This window comes from Lycorma delicatula, chromosome 8 (genome assembly GCF_047948215.1).
Source record: "Lycorma delicatula isolate Av1 chromosome 8, ASM4794821v1, whole genome shotgun sequence".
Lineage (NCBI taxonomy): Eukaryota > Metazoa > Arthropoda > Insecta > Hemiptera > Fulgoridae > Lycorma > Lycorma delicatula.
The window spans coordinates 24,246,660-24,272,967 of record NC_134462.1 but is presented as its reverse complement, the minus strand read 5'-3'; the positions used below and the strand labels follow the sequence as shown (position 1 = coordinate 24,272,967).

The window sequence follows — 26,308 nt, the reverse complement described above, 5'->3', positions numbered from 1 at the left end:
GATCTGTCAGTTAAATAACTTCCTAGTAAATTACAAGCTGAACCTCTCACTCCATATCTATATAACTTTGCCAATAAAATCCTACAGTGTATGGTATTGAAAGCTTTGGCTAAGTCAAGGAAGGTCATGATTACTGTTTTAACCTCATCTAGTTTACTGTAAATATAGTCACGTTATGTAAGGAATTGGTTAATTACAGCCTACCTCTTTACGAAAGCCATTACTACCATACAGATATTATCTTACGTTTAGTAAAAAAAATATTCAATCTAAAACTATATCTTTAAAGATATAAACTAAATATAAAATAAAGATAAACTATATCTTTTCAAAAATTTTTGTAAAATTTGATATAAGTGTATGGTCTGTAATTAGATACATTATCTTTAGTCCCAGCTTTATGAATTGGAATAACTTCTGTGGTTTTGAACTGAGACGGACAATAACCATTTTGAATACACTTGTTGAAAATATTGACCTGTGGATAACAAATAATGTTTCTTATTTTTTATATTAACGCTTGTATGTATACCATCCACAATCCACCTGATTTATATTTAAGAAAATGTATTATTTTCATGACTTCATATGGACTAGTAGGGTCCAAAAATTAAAGTTAGTATTATAAGAACAATTTTTGGCACACTCTTCAATGGTGACATTATTTCTGAAATTACCAGCTAGATTCTCATCTACTTTTTAAAAATATTCATTAAAATGAGAGCTGTATTACTGTCATCTTTAGAATAACTAACTTCAGAGTCAGACTTCAAAAAATCAATTTTCTGCTGACTTTTAGTCATAGCACTTATTTCATTCTTAACAAAATTCCAAGATTTTTTGTTATCCTTTCCTATCTTATTTACAAATTAACTATCATATTTCAGCATAGCTAAATCAATAATTTTATACAATTTTTGTATGCTTAACATACTTTCATTTTAGTTCAACATTTGAGGGCTCTTTTTCAAATATTTGTAAAATATGTCATTTGTTTTAATAGATTTAACAATACTATATATGTGTTCCTGTTTTTCTAGGTTTATCCTTTTTGTTTCGGTTTTTTTCTTCTCTAAACTGGTTTTTTTGGGAATAGCATATGTAATTTGCTTAAAAAAGCATTTAAGGCTTGTTAATGTTAGGAATTTATGATAAGGCCCAGTTTTACTGTTCACACGATCTTAAAAGTAGTTTGAGATTTAGTTTTTTGAGTTTGATGTTAGTTTCTTGCATAATTTTTTTTTTTGTTAGCCTCAATATTGATAAAAATTGGTTCATGGTCAATAAGGTTTTAATTTTTATGTTATTGAACCCTCAAGCTTTTAGATTTTTCATAAAGAATCTTAGCTTTTAGATTTTCAGAATTATCTATGCAAGTACCACCACCTTCAGAATTATATCTTGTTGGGCTGTAAAACATCGGAAGACATTTGTGCCCGAGAAAATTATTAAGAAAAATTTTACTTTCATTATTCAATTTCAATAAATCCATATTAAAGTTGCCAGCTAAAAAGTGATTGTGATACTTTCTTTTTTGTAAGTATAAAAAATGAAATATTTTTGATAAATTCCTTTTTAGTAATGTCATGAGATTAATAAATACACTTATTTTAGTATCTTCTTGGACATAAGTATTAATTAATGGACTTATAATCAACAAATTACCATATTTTTTTACTTGAATTTGATTTTCTCATTTACTTACAGTAAAGCACCATTAACTTTATTCACCTGACTATTATTGCAATAAATATTATACCTTTTTTGTTAAAAATAAGAGGCATTTGAGAGTTGTTATGTTTTAGTACAAATTAATATGTCAGGTTTCCTTAAAAAACTTGCTATTAATACTTCCAGTGAACTAAAGTTTTTTTTTATTCTGCAATTATTTACATGCATTACAACAGTACCATTGTGAGTGATATTACTACAATTAAAATTATCAATATTGTTGTGAATCAATTCATATTTTACTACGGAATCAAAATTCAAATCTTCACTTAACATAAATATTAAAAATAGATATAATATAGTTATTTATCACATATTTTAAGTTTCTGTAATATCTATCGTAAAAGAAGATGAATTGATATATCTGCCTATGCTGGTGATGATCTTGAAATATCCGGATAGATAGAGTAGTCACTGTTAGAAATGCAATACTTAATTTTTAGTTTTAATCTTTCACAGTTTACCATATCTGTAGAAAGATGATTGGTATCTCTATTTTTATGGACCTCATTATTAACATATATACAGTTAAAGCAGCAAAATTGTTCACCTGTACAAGTAAGAGTATTTTTTTTGCCACCACAGCAAATGCACATAGTAGGATTTTTGCACTTTTTCTTACTGTGATCTGTTCTACCACAGGTAGGACATGGCATAAAATTTAAATCATCATAAGCATGATATCTCTGATGACCAATCTAAATAGAATTGTTATTTTTTATTTACTTGTGTGTATAACTTAGAAGATACTATGATAGCACACTGCAAACCATTTTTGTTTTGATATATATGTAATACTGTACAATTTCCACTGAACTGATTAAAATTTCTCTTATTAATATCTTCCTCCAGTTCCTGTTGATCCACATTATTTCGAATGTTGATAACTTTTAATTTAGATTGTAAATCATTACTTTGTAACTTTTACCCATTTTGTAAGACAGGATTTGCTCAGTAGAAGAGCAAATCCTGTCTTTTATGTATACAGTTTATATTAATGCTGGCATTTTTCTCTGCAAAGACATTTTTCATTGAATAAGGAACCTCTTTTTGTTCATTTTCAATAATATTTTGCAAAGCTTTTTCTTTATTCTTTTGATTTTTAGGCTGTACAATAATGCTCTGTATAAATCCTTTTTGTATTGCCTCTTCTTTCATGACCAAAGTGTATGATAATGGCTTTACTTTGTTATTTATACTTATTTTTTCTCTCAACAAATTGTTTTTGTCTTGAACTCTTCATTCAGTTGTGGTAAAAATAGATTTTCAGTCTTAAGCGAGTCCAGATACTCATTATTCTCTAGTAATGTCACATCATTTTGAATTTTATTCAAACTGTTGAGTATACTATTAGATAAATTTTGCTGAATTTTTGAACACTTGTATTTCTTAATCTGTGCCCTGATGAATTTTGTATTTGAATCTTAATTTTTCATTACTGACTTTTGAGGTTATGTTTGTCTTCATTCATGTTCAGGACAAATTATCAAGACATCACCTACATAATTACCTTTTTCTAGTTTGTAAATCACTTATGAAAAACATTTTTACACACTACTGAGCCATACTTTTATACGACGTAACTTTTACCTTGAGGCTTATTGGAAGTCTTACTTCTGCATCCCGCCATTGAAAACCTAATTAAATATTTTTTTACTTGACTCTGTCTATTCATAGTTGTACATAAAAGGCTCAAATTCATCATTCAGCATCAAATTAATTATTATAAGTTGTTGACATTATCCGAGACATATTATGCAGCTAAGACTATATTAAATTTAAATATATAATTTTTTTAAAACAATTCGGCACGGTCACAAAAACAAATCTTTGATCAAAATCTCTACATCTCTGCACCTTTAAGCTCATACCATCATTGGTTGGTTGATAAAAAATATCTTTGTATAAATTATTATCCTTGTATAATTGTTATTGGTGTCATGCATTATTCTTGAAATTTTTTAATCTTTCTTTCACTTCATCCTTTTTACATAATAGATATGTGACTCTGAAACTAGAGTAATTATTTTTAAAAACAAGAAAATAATGATAACCACTCTAATCATTGTCTTCCACCAGGCCACAGATATCGGCAAAAATCAATTTTCCTGGTTAAGTTTTCAACTCTCACCAAAACTGAGTTTATATTTACCAAGCATATATATCCTTCACAAAATTCATTACCCATTTGTACTGGTATTTCATGATTCTTCAAAAAATTTTGCCTGTCATTAATTTTGGTTGCCAAATCTTTCATGCCAATTTTGCAGTTTATCTGTAACTTCAGAAATAGCATAAGATTTTTCTTCATGAGCAATTCTCAATGCCAACCAATAAAGTTCATTATCATAATTAGAAATATGTATAGCAATGGGTACTTCATTTCTCTGGAAAATTCATAATATTCTGTTATTCTGAATCGATTGTTCAATTCCTATTTTTCCAGCCTTTTTAACTGAGGACTATTGGAAATTTCATTTGGGTAGTACCACACATCTTCAAAATATTGATCAAACCAATCTTGACCATTAAAAGTTTTAACATTTATGCGACCAGTACCAAGAGCTTCTATTTTAATTTTTTTACAAACACTATTCATTTGTTTGATACTTATAATGGTTTAAAGTTATCATACTAGTCACAACAATTTGTTACATAGTGTGTGGAACCACTATCAATATATCACTTGCCTTAATTCAATTTTTCAGTGTCAACTGGAATTGAATGATGCATAAAATCATAATCAATAAACTTATACAGATCTCTCATAATATGTTTTTTAATATTTTGTTCTATTTGATTTTCAGGAGATATGACATAATTTTTATTTTTATCTTGATTAGAAGAAAGATTTGATTAATGACTATTTTTTTTACATTTGAAACAAACTATACCAATCTTACAATCATGTGATAAATATTGAACATTTGCTCATGAGAAACATCGTTTTTGATCATTTTATTTCAAAACTTCCTGTTTATTACCAACCTTCAGTTATCCTTTTTTTAAATCTTTACAGTAGATTTTGATTTTGATATCTTTACTGCAGCCACTTCTGTTTCATCTTTATTTGTCAATTGAATTTCATAATCCAGACATTTATTTTGTAATTTCGCCCTTGTTTCTCTGCTTGAGGTAAATTGTGCCAAGTGACATAAATATAATCAAAATCTTTTGGTAAAGTAACAACAATCAAGCACATAAATCATTTTTGTCTACTGGATTATCAAGTAACACATTTTTGTCAGTATATCATCAAATTTTGCTAAATAATTCTGCACACCACCTGCTGACTCCCATTGTATATTATGAAACTGATGCCACAATAAATCTACGTTTTTAGTGGATCATAAACTTGATTCAACTTATCCCAGACATCTTTAGCAGTATCATATCCAGCTAAAGAAATAATGGGTCAGTATTGAGAGATAAAATAAAACGTTTCTTCACTTTTGGAATTTGCTTCTTTCATGTTACTCAGTTTCCTTCACCAATGAGCGTTTCTATTTATAGCCTGTCATCATTCATTGTAGTAGAGGTATATATGTTTTTAATAACCATGTTAGATTGATGTTATAATAAAAACATCTAATATTAACATAATACTAGACCAAGCATCTGATTAAATCATATGTCAATTATTTACTAATCATATATAAATCAGTGAAATAAATCACTAATCGATAGTCGATAATTTTTTAGTGGTGCATAATGTAATAGATGAATATAATTATGAATATTTACACATATATCTACAGCTTTTAACCGTTTGACTTAGTTAATTACTTTTCTTGGATCTCAGCATTAAACTTTATTTAGAGATCAACCAGGCAGTATGTAGGTAGTTACCTTAAGTGATTAATATTAAAAGTAATTTTTTAATAATTTTATTTAACTGGCTTGTTGATAATTTTTCTCTTTAGAATATCCAAGAGAAACAGGAAGTTTCCAGAACTGAAAACTTTTGAAATAAGTTCATGATATTTAACAAAAAAAAAAAAAAAAATGTTTAAATTGGTTTCTTCAAATTTATTTTTTTTTATGTTAAGACTTTGCAGGTAATCTTTATCTCTGTGCATACATTCTTATATTCTCTTAAGAAAATATTTTATGATTAGTATTATATATTAATAGAAATTGTAGTTTTCCTCTGAATTCTTGGTTTACAGTTCCTTGGCAGTAGTTGTTCAATTAGACCATTGATTCTCAAACCTTTTCTCCCACCGCCCACTCTGAGAATCAAAAATTTTCTAGCGCTCCCAAAATTTTTAAATTTACCATCTGTAAAAAGTAATAACTGCAGTTGCTGTTTTTAAGATGCACTCTTAGCAATTATTGTTTTTAAACGTGGCATATCCTATTTCTGAGTTGAAACTTACATATTAAATGAGAGCAATTAAAACGCATATTTAATCACATTTGGAAGTATTTTTATTAAAATTGCTTTCAAAAAAATTACAATTGTATCTATATAGTTATTTAACAATAATAGTGATAGCATGTTCAGTATAATAATACAATAATTAAAACAAAGCTTTCACTTGAAAGAATACACTTACATTAATGAGAAGGATAATCTGTTATGATTCAACGAGTTTGTTAATATCAGGCTCGAATTTACTTAAAACAGCCGTAAGTCGCCGCGTTCGGTAACACGCAGCCGATTTCTCTTTTTAGTTGGCAACGTTGCTACAGCACTAAATCCACGTTCAGACAAATACGACGATGAGGATGCTAGGTACAGGTGCGAAATTGGCTTTTGCAGCTAATTTTTTTTTATTCGTCTCTCTAAGCCTCTTGGTTGCAAAATTACAATCATTTTTTATCATAAATTAAAGATGTCCCTTTAATTTTTTGTACTAGTGTACTAGGTATTAAATTTTGGTTTGAAATATCAGGAAAACATAATTTTTGTCTTTTTTTTAATCAGCCATCGCCTTCCTAGACCACCTGAAAGCCCCCAATTTTCTGTGGGCTTTCTACCGCTCCCCTGAAAGCCTCCAGCGCCCTCAAGGGGGCGTTATCACCCACTTTGAGAACGAATGAATTAGACTGTACTTTAGATTTTAGATAAATCTTTAAAAATAAATCACACATATCTTGCCACAGAGCTTTGGAGATCAAAGAATGTCATGATTCTTGGAAATTATTAAGTAATGAGCTTGTACCAGCTGTATTTTGGCCACTGATAATCATGCTGTCTATCAACCTTTCTTGTTGAAAACAGTTGCCTTCATTCTTTTCTATAAATTTCAACAACAAAGAAATGTTTACAAAATAGCAGTGTAACAAGTACTTTTGAGAGTTATTACAAAGGCTTCATCATTCCCAAAATAGTCTATAACTTCATTTAATGATACACTGCACCACTTTGTTGCCTCATTTCTGTACAGTGTATACCGGTGAAGCTAAACAGGATTTCATTTGGCCTGATATAAAAACTTATCTAAGAAATAAATCTATTCAAAAATCTTTTCATTTATTTTTTTAATTTTTTACAATAATCATATTTGTTCAGTAATCAGAATAAAGTAAACAAACTTTATAATAGCAAATAACCACAAAAAACCTAAAATCATTCATTCACTGAATTATATGATCCTTTAATTTGAATTCTTGCAATGTATGAACTCGTAAAAATGAAGTTGTAAGTTTTTGGTTAGGATTTTTTTGGAAACTTAGACTGCATGATGATAAATCGAATGTTTTTCTTATGAAAACAATTCTGGTAGCACAAATATCTGCTATAGAAGTGGTTTTCAAATTACTTTCGGTTTTTTCAGAGCTGAACCTGTTTGTTCAAAATTTTGGACTAATGTGTTAATTACATGAATTAAAAGGAACACTACTGTAAACAACCTAATTTGAATTTTTTTTTAAAGAGCTTTAGTTTTGCATATTGTTCAGCACTTTCATGTCAGTGGTAGTTAAATGGCAAGTCATGGAGCAGAATGACAGCAGTTATTAATGTCTACCAACTCCAGGACTATATCTAGAGATTATAAAACATATTTTTTCTGAGTTATCTTTATTATAAGCCATTTTAAAAATTTAAGAAGTATAATTTGAAGGCAACTTAAATTCACTTTATAAAGGATTTCAGAAAATTTTAAGTTGTTTTTATTATTTTTTAATGTATTTGTTTATTTTGTTGTTGAATATTCTGAAATTGTATTTATTTTTAATATTGAATATAATACTGTAATGATTTTTGTGTATACATGCATGTGATTATATTGACTATTGATTTAAAAAAAAAATATATAATAAATAAATCAGACAAACACAAAATGTAGTAGAATAATTTGAAGTATTCAGTTGAAAGTAAAGTAAGCTGTGCTTTTTTGTGGTCGTTTTTAATTTCAGTTATCATTAATTGTGTTTAAAAAATTATTTCTTATTATTAATTTAATCTGTTAATGTAATTTTATTTACAAATTAGAATGTTCACGTATTAATAAAAAAGTTATTTTTAAAATATTTTTTAAATTATATTATATGCTATAAATACATACATCTTGACAAAGTTTTTCAAAAAAATAAAATTGTTAGTAGACAATTTTTCTTTCTGCATTTATGACTTTATAATATTATTTCAGAAAGCAGTTAAGAAATTTAAGTTACCAAAAACTGGATTGTTGTTAATATTTGCTAAACTACATCTAGCTAAATAATTAATTTTATTATGATAAGCAATTTTCCGCCTGACCAGTGGCTGTTAAAACTAAAAAAATATTTTAAAATGCTAAAAATGCTAAATATTTTTAATTTAAAATTTGTTTTTCAAATTGGCATGTATTTTCTTTTAAAAGTATTGAATTTTCTTTTTTATTATTATTTATAACGTGGATATCTTTTTCACCATGAATTATGAATTTTTGTCAGAAGTTTTAATTATTAAATTTTTATTTTACTTCAAATTACACGATTTATAATAATTTTCATTAATGGTCATGATATTTTTTTGCATAATCTGTAATAAGTTGCTTTATTTTTCAGAACTGATTTCAAAATGTTTCTCTGAAGAATTTCATTAATTAATCTTCTAATGATTTTAAATTATATGTTCAAATTTATTTTTATTTTTATTGATATATTAAAGTTTTTAAATCTCTGTAACTACATGTGTATATATATATATATATATATATATATATATATATATATATATACATAGCTGATTCAGAACTGCACAACAATTTCTCAATAAATGATTCTATAGCTAAAAATAAGAACAAAAGTTTGAATAAACATAAGTCCAAAAACACTTTGTTAGTGAGTCATGGCTAGCGAAAGATTTCATCCAGATTTCTGATCCACCAGTAATATGTGGTCATATTCAATTTCACGGGCATAAGTTATGATGCAAATTTGGTGGCTAAAATCTGTGATCTGAAAAATTGAAAAAAAAAATAGGTCCCAGATCCGTATCTCTAGTTGTTGAGAAAATCACTGTATAACCCAAAAAATTGAGTCAACTAAAAAACACAACTATTTAGGTTTGACTTACAATAATGTTTTTAAATGGGCAGTTCAGTGTTTTAATATTTTTTACTTTATTTATAAAAAATTTAATTATGAGTTAATTGTTGTGATTAAACACAATAAAATACAATTAATACTTAAAGAAATCTTAATTTTATTTAATGAAAAACGACACAAAAATAATTAAAATTATGATTAAGGTAATCTTACAAAGTAGTTGTTCAATGTGGCATGTAGCATGACAGATCCAAGCTTTTCTAACTTTGCTTAAGATGTCAGGACTATTTCTGAGGTTTGCTACAGCTTCAGTGATAGGATCCCTTAGTTCTTCTTGAGTGTTAATGTGTGCAGAATATACCAAACTGTTCATCGATCCCCAAAGATAATAGTCTAATGGCATAAGATCCGCGAAGATTGTGCAAGCCATTTTAAGGGTCCTGCTTGACCGATCCACTGGTTACCACATCTATTATTTAAGTAATCTGATACTGAACGAGTGCAGTGAATTGACGACCCATCATGCCTAAACCCATCATGACGACCCATTCCTGCTTTACATTGAAGAGGAACATCTTCCAAATTATTCATCTGTAACTAGAATTCATTTAAGGAAATTGTGAACAGTGATTTTTATCTAATTAACCATTGACAGAATTCTTTTCAGTTATTGTAATCTTGCTGTAGTAAATCTTGCAATGGTGTATGTGAAATGGGTACAGTTTTTGCTTTTGCAAAGTTACTCATATGGATGTCTAAGAAATTATTAAAGTGACAAGACAGTCTTCTAGTGCTGGTTGTTGGAGACTTATGAACTGCATCAATTCTTTTTCTAAATTCACATTTCTTACAAATCATTGTCGACCTGTTTCTGTACATCTTGTCATTAGCGTACCTGTTTCTCTGAGACATCTTTTGAGTGCCTCAAATGTCTTATGGTCTAGGATTCTTCTATTAGAATATTTCTCCCGATATTCTCGAACTGCAGCTGTACTGTTACAATTTACTTTTCCTTAAAGTAATTACATATTGGTAAATTCTGAGAATGTAAATAAATTTGAAGAGCCTACTTACTATATTTATAACCAAATAAATTTTCTGTTGTTAACAAGTTGATAACTCATAAACTTGTAGACCAACGCAAAAATATTTTCAAAACTATTCAAATACTGTACAATCGACAATCAAATAATGTTACTGATTGATTTATTATAATTAGCTATTACTCTAAAGCTCATTGTTGCTACTGCCAACTTATGAAATTGAAAAAACTAAATATTAGAACATTTGTTTCACAGTTTATTGCAGTTACTTTTTAATTTTAATAAATTAGATAACTATATTCAAGATTGACAAATGATATTTGCTACTCATTATAAAATGAAAAGTATTATGGAAATTTTAAAAGTTATTAAAAGTAATAAATGGAAACAAAATTTCATTTTACAAATTGTAATAATTAGCCAGATTTTTTTGTGTCAATTATTAATTGTATTTTATTGGGTTTTTCACATCAGTTAACTCAGAATTAAATTTTTATAAATAAAGTAAAAAATATTAAACACTTAATTGCCCATTTAACAAAGTTATTTTATGTCGAACCTAAAGAATTGTGTTTTTCAACTCAATTTTTTGGACTTTACAATAATTTTTCAACAGCTACAAGAGATATGGTTCTGGAGCTTATTATTTCAATTTTTTCAGGTTACAAAATGTATAGGACCACCAAATTTTTGTTGTAATTTATGCCCTCTGAAATCCAATATGACTGAATATTACTGGTGGAGCAGAAATCTGGGCAAAATCTTTTACTAACCGTGACTCACTAACGAAGTGTTTTTGGACCTATGTTTATTCAAACCTTTTTTCTTATTTTTAGCTATAGAATCATTTCCTGAAAGATTGTCATGCAGTTCAGTATATATAGTTGAGAAAGAAATATATATATTTTAAAAATATTTTTTGAATATTTCTAATAAATGGTTTATTTTAATTTTGTTACTCCTTTTCATGCATACTATTGTTGGAGAACCCTGAATTTTGTAATTGTTTGAAATTTGTTTTAATAGTTGATATGTGTGATTTCAAACAGTTTTATTTTTTTTAACTTGAAAGTTGTCTATTTTCCACAATTTTCTTTTGTAAAATTTCATACATTTATAACTGTGTTGCAGTTGAAATTATATTTATTTTATGAAAATTAATTCTTTCTTTCTAGAATGACACAATTACCTTTCTCATGATGGAGCAGTTGGTTAAAAAAGCTGCACGCCTTTAAATCAGTACAAGCATTTATCATTCACATATTAATACTTTATTTTTAATTATTTTTTTGTATAAGTATGTTTATGTAATAATTTTTTTAGAGAGGGATTGTTTTCAAACGAATGATGACAATCTTTGTTTTTATATAAACTGTACATTTATTATTAATTACTTTTTTAAATAAATTTTTGTAAAATACAATTAACTCCTGAATTTTTCATTATGTTAGTTTATTACAAAACTTATTTAATTATATAAGTTAAAGTTTTATCAGTAAAAAAAAAAAATTAGCTTGAAATTCTTACTCTGCTTTTATTTATTTTAAATAATTCCATTGAATGATGTAAAAACCTCTTGCAGGAAAAAATGGATAATTAAGAAGCTTGTCTCCAGAATCTATTATTTCATTCACCAATATTTTTCAGGAGAAGCAAAAATCTACTGGTAAACTTTGTAAATATTGTAAACATTGTAAAATATTGTTTTTAAATCCTAAATATTTATCACTCTTTGAAGTTGTTTAATGTGATAAAAAAATTATATAATATGATAATTATGATATATAAAAGTAATTATATAAAAATTAATAAAGCAGGTTTTGGAAATAAAATTGTGTTTTAGAGCTATTGGAAATAATTATAATGCATTCATCAATCAGGATTTCAAAGAAATATTTACCATTAAATAAAGAAGGTACTGAAAAAATTAAATATTGTGAAATATGTTCTATTTTAACTTTTAGTAGGAAATATAGTTGATATAAAAAAGATACATTTCATTTTGTTCTAAAAACGATCTTCACTGTAATACTTCACTGTTTTTGTTATCATTATTTTATTTTACATTATTTATTTTCTGTCTGATAGTATCTTTTAAAACAATCCATAAAAATCAGTTTGTTGCCAAACTGACCCCATAGATGTTAAAAGTTGTTTTACAATAGTTTCAGTGTTACTGGCGTATAAGAAGGTCTTGACAGTTTGTGTTAAACATTTTTAAACTTAATATTTTTTTATGGCTATTTAAGAATTTTATGGCTATTTTGTGGAATGTTTTATAAACTCCTGGGTAAGTTACTTCCTTTCATTTATGTAATTGTAAACATGTAATTTAGATATTATTTTGTCAGGCATGTCAAAATTCATTTTGAGTCCTATAAGAATCTGATTTAGGATTAAAAGAACCTGAGGAGTTGTGAATGACAATAGAAAAGTGTAATACATATTTCTAATATAATACCCTTTCTGAAATGGTGTCTTAGATGGGCTGATTTTTTATTAAGTCAAATTTAATATTATGGTTTCAACTGTCCTAAGTTAACGTCTTACAAAAATTGATTCAAATTGGCTGTATGCAGCTTATAATCAATTTAATTCTTTGACTTTCTTCATTGTTACTAGTTGCTTTTAAGAAATTTTGTATTTATTCACTTGCTACATTTATTAGTTTTCTTGATAGTAAAGTCAAAATTTAATTTGATCACAAATATTACTTAGGGTGTTCTGTACTTACATCCATAATTACCAATTTCATAAAATAATTCCTATACTTTTGTGCAGATAAATGATATGCAGGTAATAGTGACCGGTCTGTTTTCCATACATAATGTTTTTCTTTGTTTTAGTATGAGCATTTATTTTCTTTTTTACAGCTTCTTTTTCATCACTGATTCTTGCTTCTTCTCTAGTTTCTTTAATTTACCCATCAGAATGTAACAAAGGATGTAAAGAAGATGCATTTTCTACTGTGGTTCTTCCAATACTAAGAATATTAAGAAATGTTTTATTACATATTATTACAGGACTGTTGTCAGTTGTTATGCTATAGGTAAATTGACTGACCCCTGTTTCTCATATGTTTATTTTTTTCTCGTACTTTATTTCTATGTGGTAGATTTTACAAATAAATGTCTTAAAACAATTATTCTTGTATTACATCATTCAGCTCACCAGGTTGGTCTACTGGTGAACGCATCTTCCCAAATCAGCTGATTTTGGAAATCTAGAGTTCCAGCATTCAAGTCCTAGTAAAGTCAGTTATTTTTATACAGATTTGAATACTAGATTGTGGATGCTGGTGTTCTTTGGTAGTTGGGTTTCAATTAACCACAAATCTCAGGAATGGTCGAACTGAGACTGTACAAGACTACACTTCATTTACACTCAAACATATCATCCTCATTCATCCTCTAAAGTATTACCTAAACGGTAATTCCCAGAGGTTAAACAGGAAAAAGAAAGGTCTGTGTTACATTAATCTATAAAATTTGTCATGGAAATTCTGAATACAGGTTTCTGGGAATCTAATCAATTTTACAAAAGCTGAAGCTGTTTTAAAAAGCTGCGTTTACATCCTTAAAAAAAATCTACAATCTTTGACCTTTAAACTATGTTTTTTTATCTTAACTAACCTTTTCCATTTTTCTAACCGTGATATACTTAAAGGTACAAAAAAGTGTGGATTATTTTAAATTACAGGTTTGTTTTTATTTGTTTTTCATTTTAAGAAATTTTAATTTTCTTTTTCTGGGTTTATCAGAGACTTAAACTGCGCTAAAGAGTTCTAAATCACTTTTGTTTTAGACATTGTTTAATTATTTTAAGATTGTAATCACTCAGTGAAACTATACCTATTGTACATTTTAAAGATTAAATAACACACAGAAGAACTTTACAAAAAATAAGAATGAAGTACAACTTCACCAGCAATCACAGACTATCTTACTTACAATTTATTATTCCCTCCCACAGACATCAGCTGTTAAAAGATTACAAACACACAAAATTTTTCTAGTGTTTAACTGATGTCAGAAATTATGTTTTCGGTCAAAAATACTTAAAAAGTAAATAAAATATAAAAAAATAGTAATAAATATTGTCTGAAACTGGTTTCATACTACATAAAGATTGTAATACATTTTAGAATTAAAAAGATTAGTTCTTTAAAATAACACTATTAAAAGTTTTGTTAATAAAATGATCTTAATAGTTTTTGTAAATAAATTAAGAAATAAAGAGCATGTTTTGGAATAAGATATAACAGAAATGAATTCAGCTTGCCAAAATTAAGAGAACGATACATTAGACTCGATATTGAAAAATGTCATTTAGGAGGTTTTGAAAAACAGGCTTCTCAGTTATTGATTTAAAAATATCCAAGTTGTGTTTAAAAATTGCATTTAAGTAACTCAGGTATTCTGTTTTTTAAGTTTTTATAGTTTGTGAAAGCAGAAAGTTAAAAATTTTTTTATAATACTGTAGCTCCTTTAATCCTTAATATTTTTAGTTTTGTTTTTATATTTTCTTGTAATAAAAATGACTGGACTGGATGTATCCAGATGAATTTGATTATGTCTGATTTTAATTTTAATTTGTTACAAACATTATATAATATGTTACGAATAAATATCTGAATTTGAATGGTTTTCTTTAAAGGAGAAAATATCAGTAATTTTATTTCAACTGAAATAAAATTAGAAATGTAAATCACCACCAGATTATCTAACAAAGAGCTAGCACAAACTTACTGAAGATAACTCTGATCAGTATCATCAATGATATCGGCATCAATTTCAAGTTTCAAAACTATACAAATAAATAATTGCAGCCCCACCAGTAAATAAACTTCACCTTTGAAAAATAAAATGGACTCTTAAAGAATCTAGTGTCTAATCAAACACTACAATCCATTTTACACTTATTGCGAGAATAAAATTTTATTGCCGCATGACAACTTCATATCATGGATAAGCCCACTGTGTCAAAAAAATTCTACAGTCACCAAAACAGTCATTCAAAGTACAGCGATAGTAATTCAACCTTTTGCTTTCTCAGGGAATGTAGCCAGAATAGCTATATTAAAGAGGAAAGTATGGTGATCATGTCAAGAATGGGTATCGGCTTTTTTTTTGCAAATCTTTACATTGAAGGGTCGAACTAGTTCATCTAAGACCTTATATTTCAGGATTGACATAATCAATTTTTTTTTCAAATTTGGGTCAAATATTTCTATATGTTGAGCATTGATCATAGTAATTTGTTCAAAAATTTGTGAAGGGGGTGGGGAATATTGTGAAAAAACCAATTTTGATTTTTTTCAGAGACATTTTACAGTTTCCTTTTTCTCTAAACTTTATTAAAGCAAATTTGTTACCTGCAATACATATATAAATAATAATAAAAAATCAACACCTACCTCTTAAAATTGAAATATATGTTTTTTTTCTCTGTCTATCTACAATTTAAATATTTTAAAAATACGTGAAAGTTTATATTTCATATTAGAGCTATCAAGAAATGTCTTCAGTTTTTTTAAAAATACAGATCCTGGACGTAGCAGAAAAGTCTTTTTGAAAATTCTATTTTTCTTATTTTAACTTTTATTGAAGAGGATTTAAGATTTAGAGAAAACTTTATTTACTTAACCAAATTTGGTAAGCCTAGTTTACATATGACTATTTAATTTTTTTTTTTAAATTTATTCTCTACCTCTAAAAAAATATTTTTCTTGTTTTTTTGACTTTAACATTTGAAATTTTTATTATTAATAGCCGAGAAAGTCATGCAATAGTTTGCACTTTTTTTACTGTTCATGTCAGTACATGTACAGTTCTTTAAAACAAATAGTACTACTAAAATGAATGAACAGTAATCAAAGAAAGTACTAATAACAATCAGCCTATTGTATTTCTTTGCCACAGTTTTATCCAATTAAATATTTTTTGGCCTTTTGAATAAATATTCTTATTTTTTTAAATACAATGTACCAAGTAAACAATAACCACAAGCTGTTAAATCTGTTAAATTGACACAAATGTAAGTAGAAGTACAATTTCTTTTGTTTGCTTTTCAGTACTCATTTCTTTATGCATTTAACTAATATAATTCATGCTTGATTGTGTAGAATTCATTATTAATAATTACAGGCTGCAAAAAAAATGCTGATACTATACTTAAGATTTCATTTGTGATTAGTAAACTCCACTAAACCATTCTTAATATTCATTTCCACTTATGATTGATCGCTGTTGAGTTGTAAAAACAGCAAATATGAAAGTGATTATAATTACAAGATTCATGACTTTTGCCATCATGGAAATGAAGAGTCTAAAATCCAAATCCAGTACAGTGTAAAATATGTTAAACCTTCTTGAACAGACAATAATTTAGTTATTTAATGTTAATTTATGAAGCAAAAATTTGAAAAAAAAAAAGAATCGCTGGAGAAAATTCTTTAGTATTTTTTTATTTATTAAATAAAGAATGATTATACAAAAAGGGTTTATTCAGAAGAGGATCGTAAAGCAAGATCATTAAGAATGACTAAATATTTGGAGAAAGTAAAAGCTAAGAACTTAAAGTCCAAAAGATCGGCAAAAAAGACTTGAATTATTCTGACTAAAGTGGTCCTTTGCAGCCTTAAAAGTAAAAAAAAAAGAAGAATGATTTGCATAAAGTAGTAATATAGGCAGGTTGGAAAATTTTTATTTGCAAATTAAATCTTTTTTTCAGTATTAATATTTTATTCAAAATTCTCTTAATACTTCCTTTTATAATTTTTTACTTTCTTATTTAGAATATGGAATGTTTATTCTTATAAATCACTGTAGAATCTAGAGATATTTATGTATAATAAAATTATTGATTGTTGTTATTTTATGTTAATTAAAATATGGAATTAATTAGAAATATGGGAAGTATGGTATACAATACAGCATATTTATGGGTTAACCTTTTTCATTGTGTGGAATCTTCATGCCATGTTCTGTTCTGCTGTTAGATTAATTAATGGAATTTATTTTGGCAAATACATTTGTTAATATTTTTGGAATAGTTTATAGGTTGACTATTCAGTTGACTACTTTTCATACCAGAAAATTGCTTTGGTCTTATGAATTTCCGATAACTCAGATTGCTGAACTTTAACGCATACTCAAGATAGAAAATATTGTCATGTCATTGTTTGCACTAAAATCAATATTATATAAATTTAAAATTCTAAGTTTTGTGTGAATTTACATTACAAGTACCTTGCTAAAAAAATTATTCCTGAAAAGAAAATTTCCAAGATACTGTATTCTAAAGAGCATCTTGTCTTATTGTTTTTATGTTGCCATTTTTAATAAATTACTGACCAATTTAAAAGATCTTCCTACCAATTTATTTAAAATTAAATGTTTTTCTTTTACAGTAAAACAATTACTCAATTTATTTTTAAATAACACTAATGAAAAAGAATCTTGAATTTTGTTGCATCTTAATTTAACTTATATATGTAGTGTGCAATCTAATAGTTTCCATTATATGGAAGCAAGTAACTAGGACAGTTTTTTTTTGTTATCTGTAGAGTAACTCGCCTACACATCTGAACCCGTGATATGTATAATTATTTTTATTTATTTTATGTTATCCTATCAAATGCAAAAATAAGTACAGTTATTGAAAAGAAATGTTAGATATCTTTAGCAATGTTGGTGGTTAGTTATGTAAAGAAATGAACAGATAAAATTACAATTAATTATAAATATAATAATAGTTAGATAATTAATATCTTTAATCAACTTTGTTAGTGTTAAATAAATTGGGATTCTTATGGCATATGAATTTGGTTGTCAGACTTTTGTTACAACAATTTTTTTCAGTTTATTACAGTTAAAAGCTACTTGTATAAGATCTTTGTTCTAATTATGTACTAATTTTAGACTGATTATGAACTAACCTGAATAAAATATGTATTTGTTTAATTTTGTATGAATGAATTACACCTTTTTATATAGTTATCCAGTATCAGTACATTCATTATAATATCAAGTCCTGATTGATGAATTTGTGTGTAGGTTAGCTTAATTTATGCAGTATTATCCAGAATCATAAACATTTTGCCCCTTCCTGTAACTTATCGACTACTATATTCAGAATAATTTTTTTTCCACTAGTTAGTATAATGGCTGTATCGGTACAATTTAATTTTATCTCTCACTAATATCTGACAACACTGAAACTATATATGTTTAAAAAAAGTATTATTTTAAAAAGTAATCAAATTATAATTTTGGCTCAATATTCTTTGTTTATTCTAGTTATAGTGCTTCAGAGATTTTTAATGGCCTGTTGTTCAACAGATCTCAAATCAGTTTAGTGGGGCTAAGCTAATGGCTATCTGCCCAATGGGGCAGTTTAATTACTTGATTTTGCTAATTCATTGATAAAACAAAATTATATCTTTCTATTTATGGTCATTAAGAATGCCATGTTCAAATGTACTTTCAAAATTAAAATTATTTTTTTGTGCCACAAAAAATTTGGAATTTTATATCTATTTTACAAGAGTGATATATCATCATCATACATGGAATGGAACTGCCATATTACATGGTCGCTTGTACTATATGAGGAGACCTTTTTAAGATAAGCTCATGAAAACTCCCACAAGCTTTAGTAAGATAATTTATTGTTTTTTTCACAAGTATTAATTGAAAATTTCACAGTATATTTTATCGCTTTTGTTGAAGATTTGCTTAGATAAAAGCAATACTGTGAATCGAATAGTAAATTATTAATAGAAAACTGTTGTAGAATTTCTTGACTAAATTCAATAGCACAGAATCTGACACCTATTTAGAGCTGCCCAGCTGCCCTTTTTATGAACTAGGCAACTTTTGCCTGTTTAAAGTTTTGGGAAATTGGCTGTTATGAAACATTAGTTTATCAAAATATTTGAAAATAAAGTTAATATATTATGACATACCTTACACATGTTACTAATAATTTTATTATTGTTTTATATCAGATTTTTTATTTGGTGTTTTGTGCTAAAACTATATCAGTGATGAAAAGTCATCAGTGGTATTATATAAAATCTTTTGACTGTGTTAGCATCACAATTTATAAAATCGGCATTAAAGCCCTTTTCATATCTTACATTCAATTTTTTTTGTATTTGGAGCCAAATTGACTTTCTTTTGATTGCAATGGTCAACAAAATTTAATTTTTTGTTTGTTAAATGAGAATGAATGGCTGGTGCTTATAGAATTTGCTATGCTGATTTCATATATATTAATAGATTTTTTATTGGGCTCAGTTTTTTGTAATTAGAATTTCTTTTGAAACAAAAAAATGTATGGTGAATGTAATATGACAATACATTACATGGATTTTGTACTCTCCTAAAATCTTTTTGGATTTTGTACTGTAATTTGCTGAACGTAGATCCCTCTTTAGATTCCAATAGCATTCAGGTAACATTTTTGGGTTCCATTTTCCCTGGTATCACGATTTCATTGTAGATATCTCCTGGTGAAAGCGTTCTCTATGTTCATCACTGATAGCACTAAAATTATTAAGAAAAAAATCTAAATGTGAATGGATTTTGAGTGACATGTTACACCCAAGTTCTTTGTAATTTTGAAGGATTTCACTCACAAGTTCTCTTTAGTTGATGGCCTTATGATTTCCAAGGAAGTTGTTTTACCACAATTTGAAATGATTTCCATGCAGCAAATCTCCAAGCCATTCAGACACTGGATCACTCATTAGTTTTCTTATTTGTGGTCTAACAAATATACCTTCCATTATTTTAGCACCGCTTATATTAGGGAATTTGTTTCTTAGTAAATGAAAACCTTGCACCATTATGATTCATTGCTTTAACAAAATTTCTGAATAAACTTATCTTAATGTGAACTGGTGGAAGATATACTTTTTCTGGTTTTACACTAATGCCTGACTAACAACATTCTTCTCTCCTATAGTTAGTACCTTTCTCTTTGGCCACTGCTCTTTTATGTAATGGTTTTTCTTATCCCTGCTCTCCCACTCATACAAAAAGCAACAGAACTTAGTGTATCCAAGTTGCAGTCCAAGTAAAAGTGCCATTACTTCCAGATCTCCACAAATATGCTATAAATATTTCCCATACTGAATCCTGCTCAATACAAGTTTCATAGTAAAGCCCCTATGTGTTATTTTCTGAATTTAATTTTCTGCAGAATTTTGCTGAAATTATTATTATAATATGTGATTTGATAAATGAAATTTCTGTACTGTGAAATATTGTGTGGGAAGAGATTTCATCTACACATGCAGCGTAATGAATTTTCTAAGTGAGTGGAAGTATATATGATATCTCTAAACTTTATTACACTTAATTTGTAGTTTTACTGTAGTTTAGGGCAATTTTTACACAGCCTCACTAACCATGAAATGAAGTTGATCTCCTTTCTATCGCAGACAAAAGTATGTTCTTTTGAAGGAAGCCTCTCACCATCCTCAAGTATCATACTTATCATACTGCTGCAAGTGTTTCTTTCTTACCATACATTTAAGGTGTTCTATCATTTTCATCCTCTGTATGACTTCCTCATTTTCTATCTTATCCCTCAAAGTTATCCCTTAGCATTTTTTCTCCATACATTCATTGCCATACTAATTAATTTTTCTTAATTGCTCTTTGACATGTAAACCATTCCATAATTGTACAGAGCTCCATTTTCTATCAGGCGTTTCAATAATATTTTTATGTTCTTAATTTGCAATATTTTTCTGTTCCATAACAGAATTTAGTGAATTTGGGTAATATCTGGACAAGAATCACTGTAAGGTTTGTGTATTCATTGCACATCCAGTTCTGTTCAGAGATTTTTCTCTTTTCTGACTATCATACATTTAATTTTTTCAAGGCATACTTTCCATAGTTATTTCCATTATATAAAATTGTTTTTGTTATAGTGTCACATCCTTCCTTTATTTGGGGATCATCATATATATGATTGTCAGGAAACAACATTTCACATATGTTTTTGCTCACAGACTTGTCAATTTTTCAACAGTTCTGATGTAGCTTTCAGAAGAATAGGAGATAAGAAATATCTCTCCTCAGTTATTTTATTGTTAAAAAAAAAATCTTCTGAAAACACCAATTTACTTCTAATGATCTAAATAGCTGTTTACTTTTTAATCAGTCTCTTCACTGGATAGCTATATTCAGAATTTTTTATTTTATCCTCCTGTCTGTCTTGAATTTAGGGCATCTAAATCTTAATCACTTTATGCAATTATTTTCCTCTTCTGTCCACCAATAGAGTTTTCTATTCTTATATAAAAAAAAACTCTTCTTTCCAAGTGCTTCTGTTGCCACTTCACTGAGAGGCATCTTAATCCTATTATATTTTCAGCCAATCTTGCTTTAAAAAGAAAATCTGTATAATACTTTTTTGGTTCTCTAAATTATAAATGTATACCACACAGCCTGAGCATTCTAAAATTGGCCTGATATTCAGATTTTCCTTGCAACATTCCTTACTGTAATTCATTTTAAACAAAGCTTTTAATGAGAAGTGATCAGCTCCATAAGTAGTTCCTCTCATGCTTTTACCTAACCTGGAAATCTGTTTAATAACTGTGTAATCAATAAGAGATTTCAAACCTCTTATCAGGCTGAGGCCATTATACTTATGTTTTTTCTTCATGTCGATAGAAAGTATTTAGTAAGAGAAAACTCATCTCATAATTACAAAATACGTACCACAGTTATAAATATATATTATAAAATACTTTGTGATTAAGTATTATTTACTACTGTGTTATCCTGAAAATGCAACATTTTTCATCCTTTCGGCCTACATGTGCATTCAGATTCTCCATAATTCAACCCTCCTTCTGTGACTTTGCGTCAGACTTTCAATAAAATCTTACTTGATTTACAATTGCATCATCACTGAAGTCATATAAGCTGGCTACTTCCTGATCCAAGACAGTCATTTCCACAATTATTTTTATATTAATTAATACTACTTAATCAGTTAGTTTTATCATGTCAAGGCAGTCGCCTTAACATGATAAAACTTTTAATCTTTTAATATATTAATATTAATTTAATAATAATTTTACTCTTATTATTAATTTATTTACTCTTAATTTTGAAAAACTCCCATTTTTCTAAGGAGTGACACTTGTAGATAATTTCCTATTCATAAAGATGTGGGCCTACTGCAGCAAATATTAGAAAGAATTCATTTGTTTTACATTTTATTTGGTTAAGTTTATTTTGTAAATACTGAATATTAAATGTAATATACGATATTTGGTTATAGGAAATCTCTCTGTAATATGAGCTGCAGCAAATTCTACAGTTATTACAAGTACTTTTTTTGATGCTGTAAAAAATCACTTTCATACACTTGAGCAGTTCAAGAACCATTTCTCAACAGATAGTGAGCAGTTTCTTTTGGTAAATTATTAGAAGTTTAACCAGATAAAGTTATTCAATAAATTCTACCTTGATGAATTGATAGTAGGCGTCTTTCTGCAGAGCTGTGCCAGTAATCCTATCCAATAATGGGGATTTACAAGCTGCACTCATCAATGCCATTTAATGAGTTGAATAGTCAATCAGATCCCATCAATAAAGGTGAGATTCAAGAAGCAGTTTCTTCTTGAAAAGTACATTTTCCTTATTTTCTGTTCTTCAAAAGAATAAACATCAATTAATTATGTTACACAGAATACGCTTTCTATTTCCCATTCCCACTGGCCCTATCTCACTAGCACTCAATGAACAAAAATTGAAGTATTTGAATTTTTGTTTTTTCAAAATGTGTTCTACCTTTAAAAAAGGTAAAAAGAATCAAATGGTTGAGGAAGAAGTGCACACCTTTTTGTTAGCCAAAATTCTCATGTCCCTTAGCCCAACAGTTAAAAAAAAAGATTAATGTATTGCAATATAAAAATATAAGTATTTTAAAAATGTGTACCTCAAATTTTACTAGTGTAAATAAGTATCAAAAGAAATTAACACAAATTTATTAATTTTAAAACATATTTAATAACATTTTTAACTATTATATGTTTTTAGTGTCTAATTTCTTTATTTTATTTTTTTAAAAACTCTTTTATTTGTGGCTAGGTTAGAAATCAAGGAATTACTGTATAATTTTTTATAACTTCTAATCATGTTCATTCCAAATCCACATGATAAATAAATCGTCAGGTTTGCTTTATAGTTTTATAAGATGAGGTATAATATTTTTCTGTTTAATTATTAATATTGTTATATATTTCATTGTACTGAAATATACTGAACTTAAAAGTGTATCATGATTGTTATGTGGAGAATTAGTGCTTGCATTCCCACATGGTAAATAAACACCAGTTAGATTGGTTATTTTTAATACTATCAGCTCCTTGATACTGTTTACTCTTCCACTCATTACTTTGTTGTTGGGTTCTAAATAGCATCCTGGCCTAGCGATCCAGGTATGTAATAAATTTTAGGCACATGATGTTGGATGTACTTGTCTGTGAGTCCTGATTCAATAAAGCCAGTCAGAATATTTGGATAATTTTATAAGTCTGGTCTTAAACAAATTTTATCATAAAATTAAAAAAAAAATCAAGTGTATCTAAAAAACAACATGATAAACATTTTAAGAATAGATTACATTGAGTATACTTTTCTAGACACTTGGTGAATGCCTCTAATTATTATGTTGATTTAACAGGAGTTAATTGTGGATTAATATTTAAATTATAATTGTATCTTTTTTGAAATTCATTTTTTTATATTTATGATACAAAAATATAAATGTTACTGTTATAGTTTAGATCGTTAAGTAGATTATATTTGGTAGAACTTAGTGGATACACAGTAGTTAATATTGTATATACAACTGTAGTAGTATATGTAAGTACATCTGTGTGCTATTCAAGTGTTCTTAATATTCAATTGTTTATTAATATTATTTTTATTTTAAAAATTTTAGAGATTAAAGACTGATAAAGAATATACTTTATATTAATGATAAATAGCAGATACGGATCACGTTATATATGTATTTTTTCAAATATGAGTATTTCTTTATAGAACCAAAGAATATCTTTAAACAATAAAACACATCTATTTCAACTTTTTATCATATTAATATTTTTAATTTAAATTTCTTTTTAATAAACAGAGTTTTGTTAATATAATGCATACATTTTCTCTATACATAATCAAAAATTATTGTGTATTATATATGTATATACACAGTTGTATCTTATTTATAATTATAATGACTTAATAAAAAAAATACAAATATATTTATTTTTATTGTAAATAATGCTTGATCTAGTGAAATTTGTAGTCTATTTACAATATTGAAAATTTGACATACTTATTAATGTTGCAAGAAATTGATGAGTATCTAAGTTTTATTGTATGGTACTTATTTAAGATAAGCGACATGCTCTCATGAAACTTGTTATATTTGTAATTCTTTAAGCTGCAATTTTTTAACACTTAGTTAATGCATTGAAAATTACACTTAAAATTCGGTTTACTCAAAATTTTTGACTGTTATTTTTTATTATTATAATTTGTATGAAGGAGGTATTGTTAGCTGTTAAAAAAAAAAAACTTTTAATAGTTACTCTTTTCAAAAACTAAAATGTGAATAGGCAGAAAGTTATGCCACAAATGTATTGTTGATTTCAGTTTCTGTGAATGCATATCATTAAACCAGTAACAGATATATATATATATATTTTTTGACAGTTTTTTGTAACATTATTTAAGATTTTTATTTACTTGTACGAAGTAAAGTATTGTAATTGCGAAAAATTTTGGTTTTCAGATTTCAATGAAAATATCAATTTTGACCATCCCTGAATCCATTTTGACTAGTTTCAGCATGACGTCTGTACGTATGTATCTCGCATAACTCAAAAACGATTAGCCATAGGATGTTGAAATTTTGGATTTAGGACTGTTGTAACATCTAGTTTTGCACCTCCCATTTTGATTGCAGTCAACTAGACCAAAGATGTCCAAAACAGACCAAAATCCAAAAAATTTGAATTTGGACTTTCTTTTCTGCAGTAATAAGACCTCATTGAGAGCTTTTCAACGATACATATATATAATCATAAGTGGTACTTCTTTTCACTGGTTCCAGAGTTAGAAATAAATTTTAATTAATGAAATATTTGGCTTATACAAGGGGAAGGCAAATTGGTTCAAATACGACGTGCATTTCCTTTTTTTAACTTTTTTTTTTTAAATTTAAATATATTGATTTATTAATAATTTTTTACCTCTGATTGTAAAAAAAAAATTTACAATACATAATAATTCAATAATAACAATAAAAATTTAAAAAAATGAAAAAATTATAAGTTATTAATGAAATTAAATCTTATGTACTTTAATTTAAAAAAATGTGTATATGTAATTTAATATGCATAGTCATGTGTTGTCTACATCAGATTTTTATGACCATAATTGATTACCAAAATGATGTGACTCCAGTATGAGCAAGAAACTAGAAAACAAGTTGGAGATTAAAAAAACTTTTTTTTGATATTTGCACAAATAAGTAATTAAAAATGGATCGATAGGTTACAGACATTAATTTTATTGTATCTGGGAAACAATTGTAGGAAGTATGGTTAGTTTGCTGGTGGTGCTAGCTACCAATGTCCTGAAGTGGGTGAGTCTGCTTTGTTAACAATTCCCTTCTTATACCATTCTACCCTCTACTAGCGTAGATATGATGGCTGTACACCAATCATCCATTGACACCAGTCACCATTCAATCCAACCCAATATTCTAGCGTCTGACAGAAGAATCCCCAAAGCCTCATCACACAGATGTTACCCTAAAAAGCAACATCCATGTTCGACTACCAGAGCTGTCTGCCGTCAGAACAACCACTGCCCCATGAGTCCAACCCCATGTGATAGGGCGTGCCAGTGGAGAAACTGAAACAGGGCTTCCCTATCCTTGTGGTACCTACCTTTCTGTCACGGCATAGGTATACTGGGTACCCCAATCCTCCATCTCATCACAATTAC

The 26,308-nt window shown here is 27.5% G+C and overlaps 1 protein-coding gene across 1 annotated transcript in view; it reads left to right on the top strand.

The window, feature by feature from the left end:
* Positions 1-25,521, top strand: part of LOC142328696 (RING finger and SPRY domain-containing protein 1-like) — a 75,528-nt gene extending 50,007 nt beyond the window's left edge. The window contains exon 12 of the transcript XR_012757332.1: positions 25,089-25,521. The gene's annotated coding sequence lies outside the window, so the exon portion shown is untranslated. The remainder of the gene's footprint in view (positions 1-25,088) is intronic.
* The last annotated feature ends 787 nt before the right edge of the window (positions 25,522-26,308 follow it).